We start from the raw sequence: 27,487 nt of genomic DNA on the forward strand, positions 1-27,487 counted from the left end.
TAGAGGACTTATTGATCCAGTGGTTGATTCAAGAAGTCTGTGACAAGTCCTCTGCTTCAATTCTTCATCCAGTAAGCCATGCAACAGTTGATTCCAACAGCTCTTTATTCCAAAAAATCAATATTACAACAAAGTCTAGGAATCCACCCCTCAATACTCCAATGGAGGGGGTATTTATGCAACAAATTATAACAAATATCTCATAACAGAGTGAGATAATATCTAGGATGACTAAAAATAGCTTTACAAGTAAATAGAAATAGCTAGCCTTGAAAATAGGGAAAAGATGAAATGATGTTGTGCTGGTCCTGTTTTTGTTGAATGTGCTGGAGGCAGGCCCTAGGATTCGGCTTGCAGTTCTCTTTTTCAGTTACTCTATGCTGGCTGCCCTGTTTTTACGGATACTCTTTAACTGCTCTGATACTCTTCGACCTATTTTGACCCCTATTCATCATTGTATGGTGAATTGCTCAATCTGGTGAATAGCTCCATCTGGTAGAATTTTCAGCTGAGAACCGAAAATTGCAGAGTTTCATGGTACATTGGGTAAATACCTTCGTAAAAGAGGACAACCGTACAAATGCAGGTCCAATGGCAGGCTGCGGAGCTCATTGCTGTAGTGTTTCTAGTTAGGTGGTGGTTTGAGATTGAACTGCTAGCCTTGGTCGTTGTTATGTATGAGAGCTCGAGGCACAGGGTATAACAATGAAAATGGCGATTTATCCATTTATTTTGACGAAATTGAGGTTTAGTGGGATTTTTTTGGATTTAATGGGTGGATGATGTAAGCAGTACCAAAGTGACATCAACAGAATCAGATCTGACATCAGCAGAATCAGAGTGACATCAGCGGAGTGGAGGGTGGTAAGCAGTTTTGCTCGCACCACTTTTAGGGTCAAGTGGTTTTGGATGGAGGGTGAGCAAGCATGCTGAACGGGTGACGCGTGGCAGAGGTACGACGGAAAACCGTCGGGTGATCGTGAGTTATCATGCGGTCAAAAGTGGGGTTATGATATCGTTTTCGTCCGTTGGATGAGCGGGGAATGATCGGACGGCTGACAGACTTTGGAGATGGCGCGGAGTTATGCTATGGGGCTGACACAATAAACAACGTTTTAATTATTTCGGGCACAATTCTATTGGTCTAGGTAATGATTAGGGATGGTTATTAATTAACCCAGATGGTTAATTAACTCCAAGTTTGCGTGGCGGGGAGGTTATGGTTCTTAACAAGTTTCAAATAAACTTATTAATCCATGTTTATAAAGTGTTTTATGATTGTAATCGACCGGGCCGGGGTATTTGTAATATTAGGGTTTTTATTATATTTATATAATACGTGATGGGTAATAATTTATATGGGATTTATATAATAAAAGTTAGAGTTAATATGAAAATGAATTGAAATGAAAAGCGCCAAATTTTATTTAAAATTTTTTACATTAAAACTTAGGCTAAAAGGAAAAAGGGGTTTATATGAGAAATGCTTGCCATTTTCCTAAGTAAAACAGGAATTCACTTAGGCAAACTTTATGAAATGGACTGAATTGTTTATGAGTGATATTAAGCACTTAGTCTTTTCATAGACCTGAATACTTAGGAGAAATTAGTGAATGATTAGGGAAAAGTATGAAGGGGATTTAGTTATTTAACCTTGTTTTCCTTTAGCTACATCAAGCATAATATTTGCCCGCACTTGTGACAGAGATAAAGATTAACACATTTAGAGACATAATCTATCACAAGTATCATTCTGCAACACCATCTACCTACCCTGCCTACTTTGGCCTAGCATTTTTTCTTCTTTATTTTGGATGCACTTAGACTGGCAAACCCTTATCAACTTTCCTTTTATTTTCATGGTAAGCCTACCTAAGTCTGCACTTATTACATCCAAGGGCTCATATTTAATTGTTGAGCTCCTTTTTATTTACTCTACCTATCTACTTAACTGCCAAGATTAAACAGTTTGGTCAGATTTTATTCTCTATCTCTAAAACAGGAAATTAAAATATGAACCAGCCAAGATTAAGCTGTTAAGCCATTAATCAGTTGTGGCATAAATTAATAAGCTACACACAATGCTTATTACAGAAAATAAAAAGTAGTGGCATTTTGTACTTGCACACTTTCCTGGTCTATTTTTGTTTGGGGTTCATTTCTTTCACTTTTTTAACCATTTTATTTATTTTTTTACCCTTCGATTTTTCTTTTAGGGCATACCCTCTTTACATTTTGTGATTTTTTGATAATATGGAAAACCTTTTCAACAAGGAAAGGAATGAACATATTACAGATCTCATCAATTCAATCATGAAATATGACACCTATTGGTATAGGAGCATAACACCACCCACTAAGATTGATTGGCATAGGCTTCTATTTCAGGTATATGGTGATGAATGTAAGGCCCCAATTTGGCCTTTTTCCTAAGTATGGTCATGAATCCCTAAGGGTCATATCTCTGCATGAAACTCTATTGGAATTTCATTTGCTACAAAATTTGCTCTGCTTCCTTCCCTATCTCTATAGAATTGCAGATGAAGGGGCCCAATTGATCTTTAACCCTGAACTGGGTTTTCTTCTTGACTGAAACAAAATTTACTTCATCTGAGTTCATTATCTGCCTATAATATTCCAAATCAAGTAACCTCATGGGGAGTTATTTGGGTAGTTTATATGGTGCAAGCTAGCACCCATAGATCCTTATCTCTGTGTGGTTTTGGTACAGGTACCAATTCCCCACTTTGGTTTGCTTGTATAGCTAGAGGACCCTTTTTATCTCTGGACTTATCCTAGGAGGAGGAGTTCCTGTAAGCATAGTCATGACTAGATGTACAAAGGAGTCTATAAAATCTGAATAAGTGTATGGTGATCCAAATTTGTGAAATAATGGGGTCTAAAAAATGACAGACCTAGGCTAGCCTTTAGTATCAATCTTTTGGAGAGTGAAAGGAGATCTGTCTGGTTGGAACATATGACAGAGGACAAATGAGTACTTAAACACTCTTTCATTGCTCATTCTAGTAAATTGCTCATGCATCCTATCAGCTATAAACTCAACAAAATTGTACAAAACAATAGGAGGATGTCCTGGTGATCTAGGTGGCTATTGGTGGCCACCTGCCAAGTCCACTTGGACCCCCACCATTGTTTCTCTCAGCATTTTCAGTTTCCTTAATTGTAGCACAACTTACTATTTTTAGTAGTTTTTCGGGTCCTGAACTTCCGGAGCCGTTTTGAGGCCCTAAACGATATTTTTTGGGAAATATAGGGGCAACATGGGTCCATGGACCCATGTTGCCCTTCCCAAAGTGGTAGTTCTTGGAGAGATCTTTCTAACAAGCTATTGTACGTGTCAAACGTAGATCGTATGCCAAATTTATGACCCCAGGAAGTTGATGTACCAATTTACCAAACGGGGCCCACAGTTTGGTGTTTCATCTTCTAGGGTTAGGTTTTGGAATGTTAAGGGTTTTACATTGTTTCTCAACAATAAATAGGCCTTCGAGCCTCATTGTAAGACAGTTTTAGAGGCATGTAGCCACCACATCTCTTCTCAAAGATAAGCTACTATCGCCCTAGCTGGTTTATTTCCATTACTATTTGTAATCATATTTCAGTATTTTTACATTAATGAAATGAGGTATTATTTCTGTTGCATATCTGTGTTTATAGTTATCTCTGTAATTTGAACAATGTAAACTTTGAAACGAGAACTGATACTGTTACCCGTTTTGTAGAGGTGGCAAAAAAATGACCCAATTTTCAAAAGTGTTGATGCAGAATACACATGTTTTTTTTAGAACATGGTTTTTGGAACTTTAATTTTTTTCATGTGCATTAAGTTTTAGAATGGTAGTGAATGGTAGTGATTTTCATCCTGATTTTAAAAAGTGAGTATTCTGGATCACACCCTTCTTTTAAAAGACCTATTTTTTGAAAGACCGTTTTTTTAAAAGACCTAGTGTGTGAAATGTAAAAAATTATTTTCTAAATTTGATAGTTTTTGAAGTCGTCATTGTATTCATATTTTCTTGTTTTCTATCTTAATTTTTTTTTTTTTTTAGTGGGGTTTTTATTGTTTTGCGTTTTTAAATTAGAAAGTCGATAGTTTGAATTTTAGGTAATCTACATATTTAGACATCATTAATTAATTTTTCAATCCACATGAAATAATTGTTTCTAAAAAACAACATTTTTTAACAATGGACATAAAAAATAACCATTTTTAACATAAATATAACAAAAAAACTAAACGTTTTGATAATTCTTTGCTAGAATTAACATGTCAAAATCACAATTTTTATACAAAAATATTAACTAAAAATGGTCAAATAATAGTTTTTTTTATGAATTTCATGTCAAAAAGATAATAATAACTACTTTTTTTTTCAAAAAATAATGATTAACTTAAAAATCAATGCAAAAATCGCATATTACCAATATTGAACATATAACAACCCTAATTGAGTGTTTATTCTTCTCATAAAATGTCAAATTCAAAACATTGCAAAGCTTGATTTACAAGCATAACTTAAATTTAATCAACAATGTCACGTAATCCAAACTCTTCATCCTCTAGAGTTTCATCATTGTCCTCTTCCACAATATTTTCTGTTTCATTTTGCTCATTTTGCTCATTTTCCTCTTCTAATGGGTCTTTGATGTTTGCAAATCTCCCAATATATGTCTTTCCATACATTCCATGTAATGGTGGTTGGGGTTCCTTTGCCTTTTTTGCCACACGTGATTCACTAAAGTCCCCTTTCTTCAACCCAATTTCTTGCATTGCATCTGGAAGAAATTGAAGAGCATTAATTCTTTGCTGAATGAAATTGCATTGTAATGGATCTTTCTCAATTGCAATGCAATTTCTTCCTTTTTGAGGTTTTGTTGTTCTGTTTGTGGGTCTATGGCTTTAAGCAGTTTGATATTTCTTTAGCTCAAAGTTCCTTGGGGACTGTTGTATTTTATGTATTTTTTTTTTCCGATTTAATGAAATAGAAGGTACAACTCTTAGTTTAGAAAAACAAAAAGAAAATTTGCTCAGGGGGAGTTCCAGTACAGGTACCAGCTCCCATTGGTTGGGTAGAGCATCTTTCTATTCACTGTGGTTTTGCGGTAGGCCAAGTCATTTATTCATATAAGCGAATGAATGTTAAACATGTATTTTTGTTTTCTGATTTTTGTCTTTATTTTTTATGCTTGTGGTTATTCCAATGTATTAATGTTTTGTAATTTGAAAATTATGAAACCAAAAGAGGAATGTAATATTTCTTTGGGTTAGGTTAGTTATCGAGGTTAATAAACAATCCATAAGTCATTGAACCAAAGGGGAACAATCATAAACGCTAATTAATAGGCTTGAAGATTGCTGCAAGCCCTAGGTTAAGCCTGCATTATCCACAGACTAAACACACATACACACACACATATAAATACTCTTGAAAACATAAAAAAATGTGTAAATGAATGTGTAGATTGTTTTTAATACTAAGTGAATTTATTGTTCTAGATATTTCTATCTAACACACATAAACATAATATGATGAATGAAGGCTTTCAAGCTATTTTTGAAAAGTATCAACTATAACTAATATAATGTAATGAGAAAAATATCAGAGTCGAAGAAAGTAATACATGAGAGCTAAGAAAAATTGAAAGAAAAACTAATTTAAAATTAGTAATATTAGTAATATATGTCAAGCATACTATTATAGGATTTATCATTCACATGTGTTTCCTTCCAAGGTGTTTAATACCCAAAATGGTGAAACAAAATTTAGATGTGAGAACATAAAGGTTTTTCTTTATTTTTCTAATGATAAATGAACAACCACCAAAGAAGATGTACAAGCAACATGCATAACATAATAGGTAACCTTTTACAAGCCGACATATCATTTAAACCAAATGTATTTGTTATGCGTTATATGTGAAGAGACATAAAAAATAACCATCCAAGATCAAACCTCTTATATCAATACATATAAACATATTATTAATATATAAATTTATTAAACAAGGGCAACTTTTTCAGTTAATTATCTCGAACAATATTCCTTATTTTAAAAACCAATATCTCTCATGTCAAAAGAAGTATCTTCACGCATATCCATCATGTTGCTGTAAAAATATAATAAACTATATCTTTGATTCCATTGCATTGTATGCAACAGCTTAATTTTCCATACTTTCGTTTAAACTTATCTTTACAAATATTCATGTTGTATCCGGGGTTTCAAAGTATTCTTCTTAAGCGTACCATGTCGGCTTCAATATTCAATGAATATATTGGCAAATTCTCTTCCACAACAGTGGATGAAATTAATTCTGCATCCGTTCCTTTTGTGCTCAAAGTACTTCTCCACGGAGAGCTATCAACTTCGTTGCCTTTAGAACCACTACTGTCCATAGAACTAGAATTTCTAGAACTAGAAAAAATAATAATATTTCTTACTTTGTCGTAAATTCTGATGATGATTTTAGAATGTAATTTATTTTTTAAAGAAATATCAATATCCATCCACAAATATATTAGAAATTTAATCCTCGTAGACAATTTCGTACAGTACTAAATGTGCTCATCTCTGTATCAATTCGATGCAATTCTTTTTAATTTTTCGTTAAAACAAACTTCGAATTATATGAAAAAAAGCAGCAAAATAAATAACATCAAAATATATTGGGGTTAGATTTGATTTAATTTCTCCCATACCTTCAATACCAATGGCAGAAGAATTTTTTTCAATTGCGGCATAGAATTCTTTCTTTTCTTGCAACGTTGAGAGTGTTGTAGAATAGTTGGGAGTCATTGTGAGAACTATACTCTTCTCCGTCTCCCTACTCTCTTAAACATACTTCACGCATTTAGCTTTTTTTTAATGCCATTTAAAGCTTGAATAGCCATCCGTTCCTTTTGTGCTCAAAGTACTTCTCCACGGAGAGCTATCAACTTCGTTGCCTTTAGAACCACTACTGTCCATAGAACTAGAATTAATGCCAAGCTGCTTAAAAACCAAACCTTTCTTCTTGCTTAAATGCCTTTTCTCCCTTGGACCCATGCCAACAAGTAGGGCAGCGTCTAGGCCTTCCCGAGTAATATCTGTACCTTCGTAATAATTTTTTATTACCATTTCAAGCTCTTCACGTCGTTCCTTTGGCATTGTTTATCCATGCCGCAAGAGTGCCATTGCAGCAATTCTCAATTGCAAAGGAGAAACACCTCTTTCACCACCATCTACAACAAATTCAGCTCCATTGACTCCTCCTTGACTATCCCTAGAATCTACTACCTTTCTTGCAAACAAAGGAATTCCAAACTTAGTAGCAACTTGTCTCTTATACTTCTCAGCGGCAGAATGTGCAATTTCATGACAGTCAACACAAAGCAAAACAATATCATGTGACCGGTGGCTCTTTAAATGTTCTAGAAAATGCATCCTATAGCAAGACGGAATGATCCTATACCGTAAACAATGATTTCTCTCTCCGCAACCAACACACATGTTCTTTTTGCTTTGAATGTAGAATTCATTGTTTTCATCTTCAGGGCGACCTTTGGGCTCAAAAAGAAGTTTTACAGCTGGAGGGTCATCCTCTATAAGTTCTGCAAAATCCCGATGAATATACCAATCAAGATTTCTCTGATCGCAATAACAAAGTAGGCGACCATCACTGGCATAGATTCTACAATTGTGATAAACAAGTGACTTGCACGAAAATTTCCGCACAAACTGTGCACGTGAAGCTTCCTTACTGCCTCGTTTTGACACTCTGCCTCGGTTTGCCTTAGAGAACATTAACCTCTTTGAATTGAACCTAGAAGATTTTCCTGTTGTATGCCCCTCCCCGTTGTCAACTTGCATGTTTCCACAATAATTACCCTGTTTAACTCCCACACATGCAATATCTTTTTGCAAATTACCGTTCTTGCTGACAACATCCTCTTTAAGGAGGTTGCATAAATCTTTTATGTGCATATAGACCACAGGAGATGGTGAAGGAACTGGTGTCATGAAAGAAGACTCGGTGACGGACTGCACAATAGAATCAGCTGCTGAAATTGTACTATAAATCTTTTTTGGACTAGTAGGTGTTGCCTTTGCCAGAAAAATTATTGCTTGATCAGAAAGTATAAAATGTAAACTCTCATCTTCTGCCCAGGCCACAAAATCTCTCCACATGCACAGCTTCCTCACAAGCTGCCCAAATCTACCATCTTTCAATATGGACTCTCTAGATTTACTAGAACTTGTTCCTTGACTACTATAATAGCGTGACAATATAGATGCAGCAGCAGCTTGCCCTGAAGAAGCCCCCTCCTTCTCATACAATTGAAGTGTGATAAGATTAGAACGTCTCCTCAAACAAATTTGACCCATATTTATCATTAAACTCAGCAGAAAGGCAGTCTGCAATATAAAGTAGATAGTGTGCATCAGCACGTGCATACTGGACCATGGCCTCTGGTAGAGGACGTAATCGCCAATCTGCACGCTGAAAGACTTTATTTGAAGATATTCCACAATATGTTTGAAACAAATATGACAGTGACCTCTGTGGTTTACCAAGAACATCGCATGCCCCCCGGCAGCGGCACCCCCGGGCCGCCCCGCCCCTCCTGACCCGCGGCGGGTCGATTCCGGGAATCGACCCGCCGCCGGTCGGGCGGGGCGGGGCGGCCCGGGGGTGGCGCTGCGGGTCTAGATCCGCGTAGCGCCACCCCCGGGCCGCCCCGCCCTGCCTGACCGGCGGCGGGTCGATTCCCGTAATCGACCCGCCGCTCGTCGGGCAGGGCGGGGCGGCCCTGGGTGGCGCTGTGGATCTCAGTTGCTGCATATATGCAAATAAGTCGCTTATTTATTACTGTCTTCTATTACATTTATTTTGAGCACATAAGAATGTGCATTTTTTTATTTAAGTATATATATATCTTCACAAATACAATGAAGAAATTGAAACAATCAGCGTTGAATTGAAGAAATTTCTAAATACACTTTTAACAAACAGTGCTCGAACAACAAGATAGAATACCTGGAATGTGACATCTGTAACACACATACCCAGGACGTGGGCATACTTTCCTCTTCTTTTTTATTATTTGAGAATCTGCATTTGCATGTAAAGTAATAAATGTGAGGCAGCACAATTAAGTTGAAAAAAATGATACCTCACTCACCCTAAATGAACCTATTTTCATGCTGCTGCATATTTAATTACCTCCTAGTTCACCAGAAGAACACTCGCTGTTGATAGACGTAACATTGGAGATAGAGTTATGAACCCCATCACAAGGTTGTGGCGAGTTGGTTATTTGAGCATAACGTTGAATGGTCTGTTGCAGAGTTTTATTGAGTTTTATTGGACAGGTACGTGTCCAAAAAATTTATTGTTGATGTGATCAACGAACTATTGGTGCTTTATAAATATTGAAGACGATGGGTTGCGGAACTATTGGTGCTTTATAAATATTGAACACGATGGGTTGAGGAATAGATACGAACGAGAAATCAGAGTGTATTTTTTGCGTGTTCACTTGTTTTCCCTTTATGACCATTAAAACTGTGCAAGGAGCATTCTCATGTACTTTTGCATGGCTACACAAGTTTTTATATGAGAGTTAGAAGATGAGGATGGCATCTCTGAAAACACATTTATGTTAATATAATTATGATAGGGTGTCAAAATTTTAATTAATGCAGGTAGAAATTTACTTATGTTTATATTTTATTTTTAATCAAATTAATTAATTAAAAATTGTTATATAAATATGTTGTATGAATATGAATTATTATTTTTTGGGCATGAATATGAACTATGATTTTTTAGACATGTAGTATTAGTAAGTCATTCTATTAATATATGATATTGTAATGAAATTTGTTTTTAAGAATAGATTGTTACGTGTTTTCTTTTTCTAATTTTAATGTTTAACTCATATATTAATTATTGTTACAATAATAATAATATTAATAATAAAGTTATAATATAGTTACTTTTTATAATTTTGGTGATGTGAGATGTATCATGAGATAAGTGTTTTGGTGCCTAAGGAAACAAGATACTACTTTTTGTTTTTATGATATAAATGTAATTTCATGAATGTGTTTTGCCATTTATACATAACACTTGAATAAATTGTTAATTTTATTATTTAATTTTAAAATAGGTTTGTAACAACATTAATCAATGAAATTGTATTTATTCAAATTGAAAATTTATTTGGTGCCTCTTTACTAAATCAAGAGTTCACTTCAAACCTTTGCTCTCTAATCCCTCAATCCAATGTAGAACAATGGGTAAGAATACAATAGCCAACCACAATCACAAACTACCAACAATAGCCAACCACAATCACACACTACCAACATGTCATTGCTATTTTTTACTTCTTTTCACCTTTCTTTAATTATAAAAATCCAATCAACAAAGTAAAGTTCCAATTAAGTGTGTCTATCCTCCTCTTCTTCTTCTTTCTTTTTGGTCAACATTTATCAACGTAGGCTTCTCTATCATATGACCTATCCCTATCAACCTAGATTTCTCTATCAAATGACCTATTTCTCTACCCATTGTTTTGACGTTGGTTCATGTTATATGATAAATACTTTGGGCATGTCTCTTGCATCTTGCATGATACACAAACTTGCATCTTGATTCCGAGAATCGACCCGCCGCCGGGTCGGGCGGGGCGGGGCAGCCCAGGGGTGGCGAGGGAGGGCGGGGTGGGCCGGGAGGGGGAGGGGGAGGGGGAGGGAGGGGGGTACGGCGGCCCGGGCGGGGGGGGCCCGGGGGGGGGAGGGGGAGGGAGGGGGGTGGGGCAGCCCGGGCGGGGGGCTGCGGGGGGAGGGGGCGGCCCAAAATGATATTCTACCAGAAACATTAATGTGTTTTTTCCTTAAAATTTAACTTTGTTTGAGACATAAAAAATTGGTTTTATTAGCATTTTTTAAAAAGTATGAAAATTGACCCTAAAAAAAAAAATCATTATTCTAGTATCAACACTTTCGTTCTGAAGCTATATTTTGTAGGAAAATTTCGTAGAAAATTTCGTAGAAAATTTCGTAGTCACTGCCATTTTTAAAACAGCCGCAAAATTGACACCTAAATAAAAAATCATTATTCCAGTATCAACACTTTCGTTCTGAAGCTATATTTTGCAGGAAAATTTCGTAGAAAATTTCGTAGTCACTGCCATTTTTAAAACAGCCGCAAAATTGACACCTAAAAAAAAAATCATTATTCCAGTATCAACACTTTCGTTCTGAAGCTATATTTTGCAGGAAAATTTCGTAGAAAATTTCGTAGTCACTGCCATTTTTAAAACAGCCGCAAAATTGACACCTAAAAAAAATAACATCATTCCAGTATACACACTTTTCGTTTTGAGCACTGTTTTTGTGGTTTTTTTGGGGTTTTTGGGCCAGAGTTCCCATTTTGAGTTTATAGTTCCCGTTTCAAAGTTTACATTGTTTTTGTTGCATTCCTGTTTAAGTCCGGATCAGTGGTATTGGAGCGGTCTGCTTTTTCTCTGTTTTTCTTTGCATGTCCCCAACAAGATCAGGATATAAGGAGTTAGGGCTTGAACTGGTCGAACCTTTCCAAGACCAGCCTCGCAAAACCTGACGACCTCCCATGGTGGATGAGAAGAAAGATGAGGGGGTAGGAGATCCTATCAAAATATTGCTCGAAGAAGCCCTCGAGCAACAACAGAATGCGATGATGGACAACTTTTCCTAGATCCTTCAACGGCTACCCAGAAGCAACACATCGGCTTCTAGCAGCTACCCTAGAAACACCATGCCCTTTAAGGTAAAAGTTAATTTTGAAATCCCCATATTCAAGGGTTAGATAGACGCAGATGTCGTAGATAAATGGTTAAATCTACTAGAGGGTTATTTTTCTATTCATGAATTTTCGAGTCAGGAAAATATTGTTTTCGCTCTTCTCAATGTAGCCCCCCTCGTTAAGGACTGGTGGGAAACCTACTGCGAGAAGAAGGATGAAAGTACGGCTCACTATTTTTAGCCATGATGAGCCCCAATTTTGGTACAATTTGGGCTCATTTTGGCCTATTCTACTTGCTCAAACCATTCATCTTCTATTGCTTATGCATGCATTTCTTAGTTTATTCATGTTGTTTGTAGGAAGAGGGGTAGGCACTCTATCCACGTGACTAATGCATTATGATTTCAGGTTTTTGCATTAAAAGGGAGAAAAGACCACGTGAAAAGGAGACAAGGAGACAATGAGGTGGCACTGTTGGTTTTTAGGAGAGGATGTCCACAGTCTTGGGACCCTCCTCGTGATTCCCACCATAGCTCCGAGCTCCAATCCATCTCCCCACCGAGCTTAGAAGCAGCCAGCTATTCTACAGGAACAGCAGTTATAACTGTTCTACAGGAACAACAATTATGACTGTCCTACAGGATCAGCAGTTTAAACTTCAGTTGGACAGCCGAGCTCCTAAAATCAAGGACACATGTTGGATGATCGTTTTTGCATAAGTATAGAGGCCGTAGCCTTTGATAGGTGGTTGAAACTTTCGCATTACTATTGTAATTCTTGAGCACAGCTCTGTGTTTTTGTTCCTTTTGTAAGCCAGTTTGGCATGACATCAGATTATGAATAAAGAAGGCAGATTTTGATCTAGTTCTGAGTTTTCTCAAGGAGCTATAGCTCTCAGGTTAGGGCCCAACCTGAGAGCAATAGATCTCCTCGGTGTTGTAATGTGTTTGCATTTAGTTCCAGCACTTTGAGTTTGTTTACTTTCACATGCAATTCGAATTTACAGTTTGTTGACTTAGTCTTTTTCATGAGCTTAGATAGGATTAGTTTATGGTGCATTTGTTTCAGTCACTTAAGTTCAATAGGAGGATAGTTATACATCATTGGAGCTCCAGCAAAAAGGTTGTAAAGGCCCACTGCCATCTTTGTTAGGGATTGGGGTGCAGTCCATAACCAACCACCAAAAATACGCATTTCTTTACTTCATGATTGCTGCAACACAGTCACGGTTATGTTAGATGCTTCCATGTAATTCACACCTGCACCACACACCTTCATCACAGCTTCATGCACATTCCTCTTCGCGTTTTGGATTGCTGTTCATTGAATTCATAGCACAAGTAGTCTAGGTGAATGCATTTTCGTCTTGGTGACAGTCATAAGCATTTGTTTCATTTACACTGCTCTCCCTTGCTCCATTACCTCCTCCTTCGTCTTGATCACACATGCAACCACATCCTTGACCACTGCTCCGCTCTATTATCTTCCAAATTCCTCCACTCCTCACGTAACTTCATTCTTTAGCCCTTTCATTGACATAGCCCTCTATCTTCCAACCTACTCCCTACACTCATTCCCCATCCTATCCCTCCACTTCTGAGCCATCACCAGCCTTATTCCTACCTTGCATATCTCCCCCTACCATTCCATCACTCCTCCATCACTTCAAACACCCACGGTAGGTCATCCTGTAGCAATGTGTAGACTTCCTGTAGAAACCTCTGAGTTTCCTGTAGGATCCCCTGCAGACATCCTGTAGGAGGCCACTCACTCGGTTGCTAAGCTTCTAAACATGAGGAACCTCTGTGGACGGATGCTAAGGATCCCTGGGGACCTCTCCTAGCCTCCCCAACCTTTCCCACGCTTTCCTTCCTTCTCCATCCCATCTGCACAACCAAACCCTAATAAGCACAAAATCATAATCATTACATCCACTTAAAGAAAAAATACAAAAGCATGTCTTTTAAGATGCAAGCAGCTTAGATTCATGCATTTTCACTTATTAGAGGTAATGACAGCATTGGTAGAAGTTTCATTCACATTCTTTGCATTATAGAGGTTAGACTAGTCAAATTAGGGTTTCCTAGGTTTACATGCTTTGATTTGCTTTCAGTCCATTTTTGTCAAGTAAAGTAGCTTTCCTTTGAGAATAGCTTTCGTCCATCAATTAGCAAGCTTCTTCTGAGAGCCTATAGAAGTTGGCTTGAGCCCTAGCCGACTTGTGCCAGCTGACCAAGTGACAGCTGCGACAAGAGCTAGTACTTGTGCATATAGCACCGTCGCTTCCAAGTTTGTACGAACTACCGGGTTGATAAAATTAAGAGACAGGAAGCCCCAGGAGTTGTAGCATTATTGCTACAATACTGGAGCTCACCATCTTTTTGGCGCCGTTGCAGGGGAAGCGTCAGAGTATTAGTAATTTTTGCTTTTCTTCTACTTTCGTACTCTTACTTCTGCTCAGTAGTTTATTTCATTTCCATTCTGCAAAAGTAGCTTAGCATTTCCTGCTTTCATAGACTAGCATTTCCTGCTTTCATAGATTAGCATTTCCTGCTTTCATAGATTAGTATTTCCTGCTTTCATAGATTAGCATTTCCTGCTTTCATAGATTAGCATTTCCTGCTTTCATAGATTAGTATTTCTTGCTTTCCTAGATTAGCTTTCCAATTCCGCAATTTCATTTGAGCAATATAGTTAGTTGTAGATCACTCTGTTTCAGTTTTGCAGGTACCAAAAACAAAAAAGCAAAAGCAATCAAAAAAGAAAAGTCCTTTCCATTTCATGCCTCGTAGGAACCGAGATAAATCAGGCAAATTCCTACCCAACACCCCCACCACATCACTAAGTCACCCTTCTCTCTTCTTTGGTGACAGTGACCCAGAGGAACCTATAGGTGAACAACCTGAGATATACCAAGACCCTATAGAAGAAGAAGAGTTAGAAACCACTCCATCTGAAGCCATGGCTGATAATAGAAGAGAGGATGAGAGAATAGAAGGTGCCTTCCCCATCCGAGAGACCAATGGAGAGATGAAAATGAAGAACATTAGCCCCTCCGCCTTGCCTCACTTCCATGGACTGACCACTGAGGATCCTGATACCTTCTTGTTTGAGTTTGCTGTCCTTTGTAGAACTTATGACTATACCGAAGATGAGCAAAAGCTGAAGCTTTTCCCTTCAACTCTTAAGGATGCAGCATTACGCTGGTTCATGGGATTACCTGGGAATAGTATCACTACTTGGGCTCAGATGCAGCAAGCCTTCAATACCAAGTATAGGGATTACTGTAGGTCTAAGGAAACCAAGGGAGAAATCTTTCGGATGACCATGGGAAATGATGAGTCCTTAGAGGATTATGAGGAGAGGTTCCAACTTAGCTATAAGCGGGCCAGGTGCACACTTGACCCTGAATCCCTCAAGTTGGTTCTACTCCGAGGAGTCCCTGAAGATCTCTTAGACACCCTTCACATGTTAGCTGGGGGGGACATTTACCAACTGCCTTATGAGGACATCAAGACTGTGTTTAGAAATCATTCCAGGGCAGCTAGGGAACGAGGTAGAGGAAATCTCCTCTCCACTAGTGTCCCTTTCTCCAAGCATGAGTTTACAAACCAACTAGAAGATCTTAAGAGTGAGGTGAGATAGACCATTGCCATGCAGCTGGACACATTCAGGATCCAGCAGAAGAAGGAAGAAGCTGAGAGAGCCTTGGCTGTCTTCTGCCCTAGGTGCACCAGAAGACACCCTAAGAACGAATGCCCATTGCACTCGGTTGAAGTGTGTTTTGTTTGTGAGGAGGACCATCCAACAAATCAGTGTCCAACCTTACCTGGGTTTAAAGCCATGTACCAAGGGACCGAAGCCCCCACTGAACCTCTCTACTTCATCAACCAAAGGAGGCCACAAGGATCTAGACCTTATCAGCAGGGAATACAAGGGGCACCACAAGCTTATTATAACCCCAACCAATCGACTCCCATGCCTTCTTGGGGTCCCCCTGCTCATCCTTCTTGGTCCATGCCTCCTCCATGGTCTTATCCACCTCAGTACCCTACTCAACCTACTTCTCATTCATATCATTCACACGCCCAGTCACAGCCTCAGTGGAGTGCACCTCAGTCGGGGTGGAGGCTCCAATACAACACTCCTCCTACCATTTTGCCTCCACCACCAGTTCAACCTCAGCCTTTACCTCCTGCTCCTCCAAGGCAACCTCAAATGCCTGCTCAACCGAACCCGAACCCCAACAATAGACAGGCTCAGCAGGTATACACTGGGGAAACATCATGTCCTACCTATGCTGTGGAGATCCAGGAGATCAATCTTAGATCTGGAAAGACTCTTCCAGATCGCCAACCTCCTCCCCCAGAGGATGAGGAAGACCATCAGGAGAGTGAACCAAAGCCTATTCCACCCTTTCCTGAGAGACTTGCAACCACCACACAACCCAACCCGGAAGAAGATGAGCTTCTGGGAGAGCTCAAGCAGTTGTGTGTGAAGATACCACTTCTCCAAGCCATCAAGGATGTGCCCATATACAACAAACTGGTTAAGGAAAAGTGCTTCAAACACCCAGGCAGGAGAAAGAAAGATGCCTCAACCATCAATGTCATAGGACAACTGTCTGACCTTATGTTAGGACAAGTCATCTGCCCCAAGTATCTAGATCCTGGAAGTCCTGTAGTAGATGTTCACATCAATGGCACCATCATACCTCACACCTTGATTGATCTGGGGGCTGCCATTAATGTGATGACCAGGGATACCATGCTCAAACTCAATCTTCAGGATTCCTTGAGGAAGACCTCGACAGTACTGCAACTAGCAGATCGCTCCACCGTGACTCCCGAAGGGATTGTGGAGGATGTCTTGGTCTCTGTTGACTCTTGGGAATACCCTGCAGATTTCCTGGTTCTGCAACCAAAGGCAAAGCTTACTGGATATCCTCTCATTTTGGGAAGGCCTTGGTTAGCTACTGCAGATGCTTACATAAGTTGTCGTGCAGGAAACATGACCATCAAAAATGGTCCCATGTCCAAGCAGCTAGTCCTATACCCTCCTGCCCAACCCTCCTTAGAGCATGATTTACCACTCTGGTTAGAAGAAGGAGAGGAAGACGAGGTGTACTCAGCACCTCTATGCACCCTAGATACCACTAGAAGAGACCCTCCAACCGAGGATGACTTGATTGAGACTCTGATCCAGAATCCACCTTCCAGTGCATTATCCTTAGAGAAGTTGGTGGAAGATGCCCAAGCTAGCACCTTAGTGGACCTTTGTACAACCAACCCTGTCACTCCCAGAGTCAAAAACGTGGAGTTCGGCCCTGAGAGAGCATTAAAGATCAGCTCCTCCCTATCTCCTTCCCAGGAAAAGGAGCTGTGTAGTCTGTTGGCCAACCACCTAGATGCTTTTGCTTGGAGCTATAAGGAGATGAAAGGAGTCCATCCCTCGGTCTGTACCCATCATATATACATCAAAGAGGACTATAAACCGGTTAGGCAACCCCAGAGGAGAATGAATCCAGCCCTTAAGGACATTGTCAAGGAAGAATTGCAAAAACTGTTGGATGCCGGATTCATCTACCCCATCTCAGATAGTGAATGGGTGTCCCCTCTAGTGTTGGTTCCCAAGAAGAATGGGAAGTGGAGAATCTGTGTGGATTACCGAGAGCTGAACAAAGCTACCAGGAAAGACCATTTCCCCCTACCTTTCATAGATCAAGTGTTGGATGGACTGGCAGGAAAGAAGTTCTTCTCTTTCCTGGATGGGTTTAGCGGGTACAATCAAATCCAAATCAGCCCGGAAGACCAAGATAAGACCACCTTCACTTGTCCTTGGGGTACCTTTGCCTACCGAGTCCTTCCCTTTGGGCTATGCAATGCTCCTGCTACCTTCCAGAGAGCTGTCTTGAGCATCTTCTCGGAGCTGGTCCATGATGCAGTAGAAATCTATATGGATGACTTTACTCCTTATGGGGCCAACTTCCAGGAAGCATTGTCCAATTTGGGAAAAGTCCTAACCAAGTGCATCAAGATGAACTTGTCCCTTAGCCCTGAAAAATGTGAATTCCTAATGACTGAAGGGACCGTGCTAGGCCATACCATCTCTCGCCAAGGGTTATAGTTGGATCCTAACAAAATTGCTCTAATCAAGAAGGTTCCACCTCCACAGAAGGTAAGGGATGTTAGGAGTTTCTTGGGATTAGCAGGATATTACCGAAGATTCATTAAAGACTTCAGCAAGCTAGCCTCGCCATTGTTTGGCCTTTTGGCAAAAGATGTGGAGTTTAATTGGATTGATGATTGTCAGAAGAGTTTGAATGAATTAAAAGACAAGTTAGTGTCAGCACCAATCCTGAGAGGTCCAAACTGGGCCCTACCTTTCCACATCCACACTGATGCCTTCAACAAAGCCATAGGTGCAGCCTTAGGACAAGTTGAGCAAAAACTTCCATATGCCATTTACTTCGTTAGCAAAAACTTGTCCAAAGCTGAGCTGAATTACACTGTAACCGAGAAAGAATTCTTAGCTGTGGTCCATGCACTGAACAAGTTCCGACATTACATCACTGGCTATCAAACATTTGTACATACTGACCATGCTGCAATCCGATATTTAATGAATAAACCAGATGTGAATGCTCGTATTATTAGATGGTTACTTTTATTGCAGCAGTTTGACTTAACCATTGTTGACAAACCAGGTAGAGAAAATGTTGTTGCTGACTTTTTATCTAGATTGGATTTATCTGCAGGTGAGGATGGAATAGTGGATGACCAGATGCCCGATGAACATCTGTTTTCTATCTCAGTACTCTCTCCATGGTTTGCTGATATAGAAAACTACCTTGTTTCAACACAGTTCCCTCCGCATCTCTCTTCGAGAGAAAAGAGCAGAATCATCAGAAAGAGTGCCTCATTTACCTGGATCGGGGGCAATCTGTTCAAGCTTGGCCCCAATCAGATCTTAAGGCGTTGTGTAAGGGAGGAGGAAGTCTTTGACATCCTCCTCACCTGTCATGATGGGCCTTGTGGAGGACATTTTGCAGCAAAGAGGACTGCCTTCAAAATCCTGCAGGCAGGCTACTATTGGCCCACACTCCATCAAGATGTCAGAAGATATGTCAGTCAGTGTGACCAATGTCAAAGAATGGGGAAACCGACCCAAAGGGATGAGATGCCTCTCCAACCTCAAGTGACTCTTGAGCCATTTGAGAAGTGGGGTATGGACTTTGTGGGCCCAATCAACCCTCCTTCAAGGCAAAGGTCTTACATCATTTTGTGCACTGACTATTTGACAAAGTGGGCAGAGACCAAAGCAATCAAAGCAGCAACAGAAGAAAGGGTGGTCAAGCTCTTAAGAGAGAACATCTTCTACAAGTTTGGCTACCCAAGAGAGCTGGTGACAGATCAAGGGAGCCAGTTCACATCCAACTTGGTTGAAGATCTACTAGCTCATCACAAGATCAAGCATAGGACTTCCACCCCCTATCATCCTCAAGAAAATGGGTAGGTGGAAGTCACCAATAGAGCATTAGAAGGGATCTTGACCAAGGTGGTGAGCAGCAGCAGAAAGGACTGGGCAGATTGCCTGGTTGAAGCCACATGGGCTTACAACACCACTTGGAAGACCACCACCGGCTTCACACCTTATGAGCTGGTCTATGGGAAGAAGGCTTTGCTGTCCATTGAGTTCGAATACAACACTTTGAGGATGGCAGCTCAGCTGGATCTAGATCTCAGCCATGCACAACAAGAAAGGCTATTGCAGCTGAATGGACTGGATGAGCACCGCATGCAGGCCCTCCTTCACTCAGAAGTGGTCCAACTTCAGAGAAAGGTGTGGCATGACCAACATCTCCATGACAAGCAATTTCAGCCGGGAGATTGGGCTTTGTTGTATGATTCCAGATACAAAGACTTCAAGGGGAAGCTGAGAACCAGATGGCTCGGGCCATATTCAGTGGAAAAATGTCATGACAATGGATCTGTTCTTATTCAGACCATTGATGAGGAAGCCATCCCCATGCTTGTCAACGGGCATCGATTGAAGATCTACATGAAGCCTCCCTCCAGACAAGAGTTCATCAAAACTATGGAGAAGGCAGTATTGGTCATAGAGAAGGGTTCTGCCCCTGCTTTGGGCACACCCTGAAGAATCTAAAAAAAAAAAAATAATAATAATAATAAAAAATAAATAATAAATATCCTTGGGTGAAAACCTTTCTGAGGTGCCCAAGGCAGGTGGTAGGGGTGAAAACCTCATTGAGGCGCCCCTGCTATCTTAAAAAAAAAAAAAAAAAAAAAAAAAGAGATAAAGATCCTTGAGTGAAAACCTCTCTGAGGCGCTTAAGGCAGGTGGTAAGGGTGAAAACCTCATTGAGGCACCCCTGCTATCTTTCAAAAAAAAAAAAAAAAAAAAAAAAACAAAAAGAAAAAATACAAGATCAACAAGTTTCTTATGTGAAAGTTGCATGCAGATTGCAGGTATTCTATGGAGGAGAGGAAGCCTCTCAATTCAAGGCCAAAAGTCCTTATCATGCAGCCAAAACACCTCACCAGCACCTCCTCCAAGAATGCTTATGTTCTTCAAGGTATGTGCACTTTCATTATAGATTGAGTCTCCTACAGGAAGACGCAGATTTTCTACAGGAAGGTGCGATTTTCTACAGGAAGGTGCAAATTTCTACAGGAAGGTGAAAATTTCTACAGGAAGAGCTGTCTGTCTATAGGAAGCTCTGTATTTCTATAGGAAACTTCCTGTAGAAGCTCAGAACAGCCCAGAATGCATTTCATGAATAGATCTGATGACTACGGGTTGGTTTGGACGCATGCAAGCCTCTTTTGGGCCGATGCACGACGCTGTTACCTTGCTCCACCATCCTCGTCGACATGCACCCAAGATCCCTGCACCAGCAAACCATATCAATGAGTTATCGTGGTAAAGCCATTTGTCAAAGAAAAACAAGCACCGAGAGCTCATACCACATCCATGTCGAGCATCAGAAGCTCCGGGAGCGTGATCAGAAGATTCTATCCATCGTCGTGCAGCATGCACCCAAGGAGGCGAGACTGTTACAAGGCACCCCACAGGAATCCTGTAACAGTCAAACCTGCATGAGTGGATACCATTCACAGCACCGCCATCTGCAAACAACACACGGGCGCAGGCAACCAGAGCATCCACTCCATCGCCAGCATCCTGTAACCATGAGCCTCCGGGACTGTGTAAGCCGCATGCAGCAGGTAGATCTGCTCCCCGTCATCCAAAAACCGAAAAATCGTGTGCAGCCGCGCGCAGGTAAGTGTCTCAACCCTTCCTTCCACCTAATCGCATGAGTATTACTTTGATTTGTTTGCATGGTGTAGATTTGAATGGTTGAGCGGCCGTATGGCCACTTGACTTGCCACGTCGGCTAGTTATGGTATAGTCGGATGATTGGGTGGCAGCCACGACAAAGAAAATACGCAGCACGCACGTGAGGATAGTCCCGTTAACCGAGAAACGAGTTTAACCGAAAAGGGCAGCGGCAGATCTGTGGGAATGAATGCGGCAGCGAGTGAATATGTAGGCGAATGATGGGTGACATCGCCCAACGGTCCGGCGGGGACAGCTCACCCCCCGCGCCACGAGCTGTGCCGATTCAAAATCTAACCGGCTAGATTATGTGCATGTATTCATCAACCTCCACTTCAAAACTCGAGTGGCTCTTCTGATTTCCTCTGCACGTTGATACGCCGAGCTTTCGGCTACCAGAACGCTGGTGAAGCACATCTCGACCGCTCGCCAACTACAGTCCTCCCCGAAGTTTGCACACTGCTCCTACAGGAACAGCTCCTACAGGAACACAGTTCTACAGGAACGCAGTTCTACAGGAACGCAGTCTTCTACAGGAACGCGGGTGCTCACGTAAAAAAGGTGGCCGAGTAACGAGGTAACCCTGGACTTCTCATGCAAATGGTCATTAAAGGTGGTAGGATTGTCAGTCACTGTCTGGGTATAGAGAAAGTGGTGAAATTGCTGTCTGTGTGCCTATACTGTCATTCTACAGGATTGTTGAGTAATTAGACTGTGTTGAAAATTTTGTGGGTTATGCGCATTGTTCTACACTCTGTCCCCGAAACTAAACTCTCTGCCACCATCACCACCTCCGGTTAAGAAAATTGTGCCATCATGCCGGGTGGATTTATCAGGCGAGAACCCACGGATTCAGATAAATTGAGGAGAAACCCGGCAGTGGTAGAGCTCTTCACCAGAGCACAATGGATGACTTTTTGTGATAAGCTGCAGGGCTACGATGATGAAGTAGCCGAAGAATTCTTGCAGGCTCTGAAGCCTAAATCCCAGACACTGGCCACAGTGAACTTCAGAGGTCTGAGCCTCAAGCTCACCCCAGAACATATCAGTCGGATCACAGAACTCCCTATGGGTCTGCCATGGGACAAGGACGAAAGAAAGCTAAGCCAGCAAGCTAAGAAAGAGTTCTTCCCACCTGAAGAAGCATTCACTGAGGAAAAAAATGGGGTGAGAAGGACAAGCCTGTTGCCACCATGGAACGAAGTCAGCTTGCAAATCATGAAATATATCACCTGTGAAGGTCGTTTCAGCATCGTGTATGCATATCACTTCAGGCTGCTCAATGAACTAAGACACTGGATTGATCTTCCTGCAGAGCAGAGACTGAGCATTCCTTAGTTTTTGCTACAGTCCTTGATGGAGTGTGCTACAAAGCTCAAGGACGGCATACCGGATCAGGTAGCCCACCATGGGCTAATCAAGCTTCTTGTGGAGGATGCTCTCCACTCATATAAAGTTCCCCTCTCATGGGAGTCATTTAGGAATTTAACGAGAGAGGGGGATATAAAGATGTTGATTGAAGAAACGGGTTCCTCTAGCAGTGAGGAAGAAGAGGCAGTAGCCGAGAGTAAGAAAGGGAAAGGCCGAAAGATCCCGACTCCAACACAGAAGAAAGAACGAAAGGAGAAGGAGGAGGGAAAGGATGACAGAGCAAAAGAGGACACCCCCATCCTGTCAGCAAGAGAAAAGAGGTTGAAAAGTAGGACGGTCAAAACTGAGGTGGTCCCCGTCAGCCCAAGCACCTCGTCAGCTCCTGCAACCAAAGCCAAAAGAAAAATCCATGCAGCCAAGCAAGAAAAGGTGGTGACATTTGCATCTATAGGAACGCAGAAGCAGGCTTCTCCAGGAAGCCCAAGAACAATGCCTACAGGAAAGCAAACGAAGGCTTCTACAGGAAGCCCAAAAACAAAAACACAGGCTTCTATAGGAAGCCCGAAGATCATTAAGAAGAAGGCTTCTACAGGAAGCCCAAAAGCAAAGACCAAGGCTTCTACAGGAAGCCCGAAAGTCATTGAGAAACAGCCTCCTAAAAGAGGCCTGAAGACAGAGAGAGGGCCTTCTACTGAAAGCCCGGGAGTGGCTAAAGCCGAATCTTCTACAGGAGGCCCGGAAGCGGGCAAAGCAGGGTCTTCTACAGGAAGCCCGAAATCTAAAAAGGAGGGTCCCTCTACAAGGAGCTCTGAGAGAGAAAAACGCAAGAAAGAGAAGGTTGGTCTTCTCGAGAAGGAGGCGGCAGCTGCGCTGGCCGCCCTCAGCACACCTGCAAAACCAAAAGAAAAGAGAGAGAGGGAGATCCCTCTACCTTCCGAAGCCAGGAAAAGTCAGAGAATGAAAACAGACAAGTCGCAGCCTCCTCCCAGCAGCCAAACCACTTTAGGGAGTGTTCCTACTTCACCCAGTACAAGAACTCCCTCTAAAACACAGGCCACCCCCGAGAAGGGAAGCCCAAAAGTCACTTCCTGGACACGAAAAATAAGCCAGTTGCCTTCTGAAGCCCGGCTCAAGGAAATGAAAAAGGGGGAAGAAGCGCCACCCTCGTCACCACCAGGGGCAGAGAAGGCAGGGCCCTCAAAAGAGGGAAAGAAAGAGCCTGTTTCGATCCCGAGTTCTCGGCCAAGGACAAGGAGTAGGAGCAAGGTTGCTCAAGGATGAGCAAATGGTTCAGCTGGGGGGTGATGATGAGCCCCAATTTTGGTAGAATTTGGGCTCATTTTGGCCTATTCTACTTGCTCAAACCATTCATCTTTTATTGCTTATGCATGCATTTCTTAGTTTATTCATGTTGTTTGTAGGAAGAGGGGTAGGCACTCTATCCACGTGACTAATGCATTATGATTTCAGGTTTTTGCATTAAAAGGGAGAAAAGACCACGTGAAAAGGAGACAAGGAGACAATGAGGTGGCACTGTTGGTTTTTAGGAGAGGATGTCCACAGTCTTGGGACCCTCCTCGTGATTCCCACCATAGCTCCGAGCTCCAATCCATCTCCCCACCGAGCTTAGAAGCAGCCAGCTGTTCTACAGGAACAGCAGTTATAACTGTTCTACAGGAACAACAATTATGACTGTCCTACAGGATCAGCAGTTTAAACTTCAGTTGGACAGCCGAGCTCCTAAAATCAAGGACACCTGTTGGATGATCGTTTTTGCATAAGTATGGAGGTTGTAGCCTTTGATAGGTGGTTGAAACTTTCGCATTACTATTGTAATTCTTGAGCACAGCTCTGTGTTTTTGTTCCTTTTGTAAGCCAGTTTGGCATGACATCAGATTATGAATAAAGAAGGCAGATTTTGATCTAGTTCTGAGTTTTCTCAAGGAGCTATAGCTCTCAGGTTAGGGCCCAACCTGAGAGCAATAGATCTCCTCGGTGTTGTAATGTGTTTGCATTTAGTTCCAGCACTTTGAGTTTGTTTACTTTCACATGCAATTCGAATTTACAGTTTGTTGACTTAGTCTTTTTCATGAGCTTAGATAGGATTAGTTTATGGTGCATTTGTTTCAGTCGCTTAAGTTCAATAGGAGGATAGTTATACATCATTGGAGCTCCAGCAAAGAGGTTGCAAAGGCCCACTGCCATCTCTGTTAGGGATTGGGGTGCAGTCCATAACCAACCACCAAAAATACGCATTTCTTTACTTCATGATTGCTGCAACACAGTCACGGTTATGTTAGATGCTTCCATGTAATTCACACCTGCACCACACACCTTCATCACAGCTTCATGCACATTCCTCTTCGCGTTTTGGATTGCTGTTCATTGAATTCATAGCACATGTAGTCTAGGTGAATGCATTTTCGTCTTGGTGACAGTCATAAGCATTTGTTTCATTTACACTGCTCTCCCTCACTCCATTACCTCCTCCTTCGTCTTGATCACGCATGCAACCACATCCTTGACCACTGCTCCGCTCTGTTATCTTCCAAACTCCTCCACTCCTCACGTAACTTCATTCTTTAGCCCTTTCATTGACATAGCCCTCTATCTTCCAACCTACTCCCTACACTCATTCCCCATCCTATCCCTCCACTTCTGAGCCATCACCAGCCTTATTCCTACCTTGCATATCTCCCCCTACCATTCCATCACTCCTCCATCACTTCAAACACCCACGGTAGGTCATCCTGTAGCAATGTGTAGACTTCCTGTAGAAACCTCTGAGTTTCCTGTAGGATCCCCTGCAGACATCCTGTAGGAGGCCACTCACTCGGTTGCTAAGCTTCTGAACATGAGGAACCTCTGTGGACGGATGCTAAGGATCCCTGGGGACCTCTCCTAGCCTCCCCAACCTTTCCCACGCTTTCCTTCCTTCTCCATCCCATCTGCACAACCAAACCCTAATAAGCACAAAATCATAATCATTCCATCCACTTAAAGAAAAAATACAAAAACATGTCTTTTAAGATGCAAGCAGCTTAGATTCATGCATTTTCACTTACTAGAGGTAATGACAGCATTGGTAGAAGTTTCATTCACATTCTTTGCATTATAGAGGTTAGACTAGTCAAATTAGGGTTTCCTAGGTTTACATGCTTTGATTTGCTTTCAGTCCATTTTTGTCAAGTAAAGTAGCTTTCCTTTGAGAATAGCTTTCGTCCATCAATTAGCAAGCTTCTTCTGAGAGCCTATAGAAGTTGGCTTGAGCCCTAGCGGACTTGTGCCAGCTGACCAAGTGACAGCTGCGACAAGAGCTAGTACTTGTGCATATAGCACCGTCGCTTCCAAGTTTGTACGAACTACCGGGTTGATAAAATTAAGAGACAGGAAGCCCCAGGAGTTGTAGAATTATTGCTACAATACTGGAGCTCACCATCTTTTTGGCGCCGTTGCCGAGGAAGCGTCAGAGTATTAGTAATTGTTGCTTTTCTTCTACTTTCGTACTCTTACTTCTGCTCAGTAGTTTATTTCATTTCCATTCTGCAAAAGTAGCTTAGCATTTCCTGCTTTCATATACTAGCATTTCCTGCTTTCATAGATTAGCATTCCCTGCTTTCATAGGTTAGTGTTTCCTGCTTTCATAGATTAGCATTTCCTGCTTTCATAGATTAGAATTTCCTGCTCTCCTAGATTAGCTTTCCAATTCCGCAATTTCATTTGAGCAATATAGTTAGTTGTAGATCACTCTGTTTCAGTTTTGCAGGTACCAAAGAAAAAAAAAGCAAAAGCAATCAAAAAAGAAAAGTCCTTTCCATTTCATGCCTCGTAGGAACCGAGATAAATCAGGCAAATTCCTACCCAACACCCCCACCACATCACTAAGTCACCCTTCTGTCTTCTTTGGTGACAGTGACCCAGAGGAACCTATAGGTGAACAACCTGAGATATACCAAGACCCTATAGAAGAAGAAGAGTTAGAAACCACTCCATTTGAAGCCATGGCTGATAATAGAAGAGAGGATGAGAGAATAGAAGGTGCCTTCCCCATCCGAGAGACCAATGGAGAGATGAAAATGAAGAACATTAGCCCCTCCGCCTTGCCTCACTTCCATGGAATGACCACTGAGGATCCTGATACCTTCTTGTTTGAGTTTGCTGTCCTATGTAGAACTTATGACTATACCGAAGATGAGCAAAAGCTGAAGCTTTTCCCTTCAACTCTTAAGGATGCAACATTACGCTGGTTCATCGGATTACTTGGGAATAGTATCACTACTTGGGCTCAGATGCCGCAAGCCTTCAATACCAAGTATAGGGATTACTGTAGGTCTAAGGAAACCAAGGGAGAAATCTTTCGAATGACCATGGGAAATGATGAATCCTTAGAGGATTATGAGGAGAGGTTCCAACTTAGCTATAAGCAGGCCAGGTGCACACTTGACCCTGAATCCCTCAAGTTGGTTCTACTCCGAGGAGTCCCTGAAGATCTCTTAGACACCCTTCACATGTTAGCTGGGGGGGATATTTACCAACTGCCTTATGAGGACATCAAGACTGTGTTTAGAAATCATTCCAGGGTAGCTAGGAAACGAGGTAGAGGAAATCTCCTCTCCACTGGTGTCCCTTTCTCCAAACATGAGTTTACAAACCAACTAGAAGATCTTAAGAGTGAGGTGAGACAGACCATTGCCATGCAGCTGGACACATTCAGGATCCAGCAGAAGAAGGAAGAAGCTGAGAGAGCCTTGGCTGTCTTCTGCCCTAGGTGCACCAGAAGACACCCTAAGAACGAATGCCCATTGCACTCGGTTGAAGTGTGTTTTGTTTGTGAGGAGGACCATCCAACAAATCAGTGTCCAACCTTACCTGGGTTTAAAGCCATGTACCAAGGGACCGAAGCCCCCACTGAACCTCTCTACTTCATAAACCGAAGGAGGCCACAAGGATCTAGACCTTATCA

The 27,487-nt window shown here is 41.5% G+C and overlaps 1 pseudogene; it reads right to left on the reverse strand.

The window, feature by feature from the left end:
* Nucleotides 1-6,884: 6,884 nt before the first annotated feature.
* LOC149165504 (protein RRP6-like 3 pseudogene) overlaps nt 6,885-27,487 on the reverse strand; it is a 145,815-nt pseudogene continuing 125,212 nt past the window's right edge.

This window comes from Pinus tabuliformis, chromosome 5_1, assembly GCF_031772625.1.
Source record: "Pinus tabuliformis cultivar Carrire ecotype Pingquan chromosome 5_1, CPIR1, whole genome shotgun sequence".
NCBI classification, from domain to species: Eukaryota; Viridiplantae; Streptophyta; class Pinopsida; order Pinales; family Pinaceae; genus Pinus; species Pinus tabuliformis.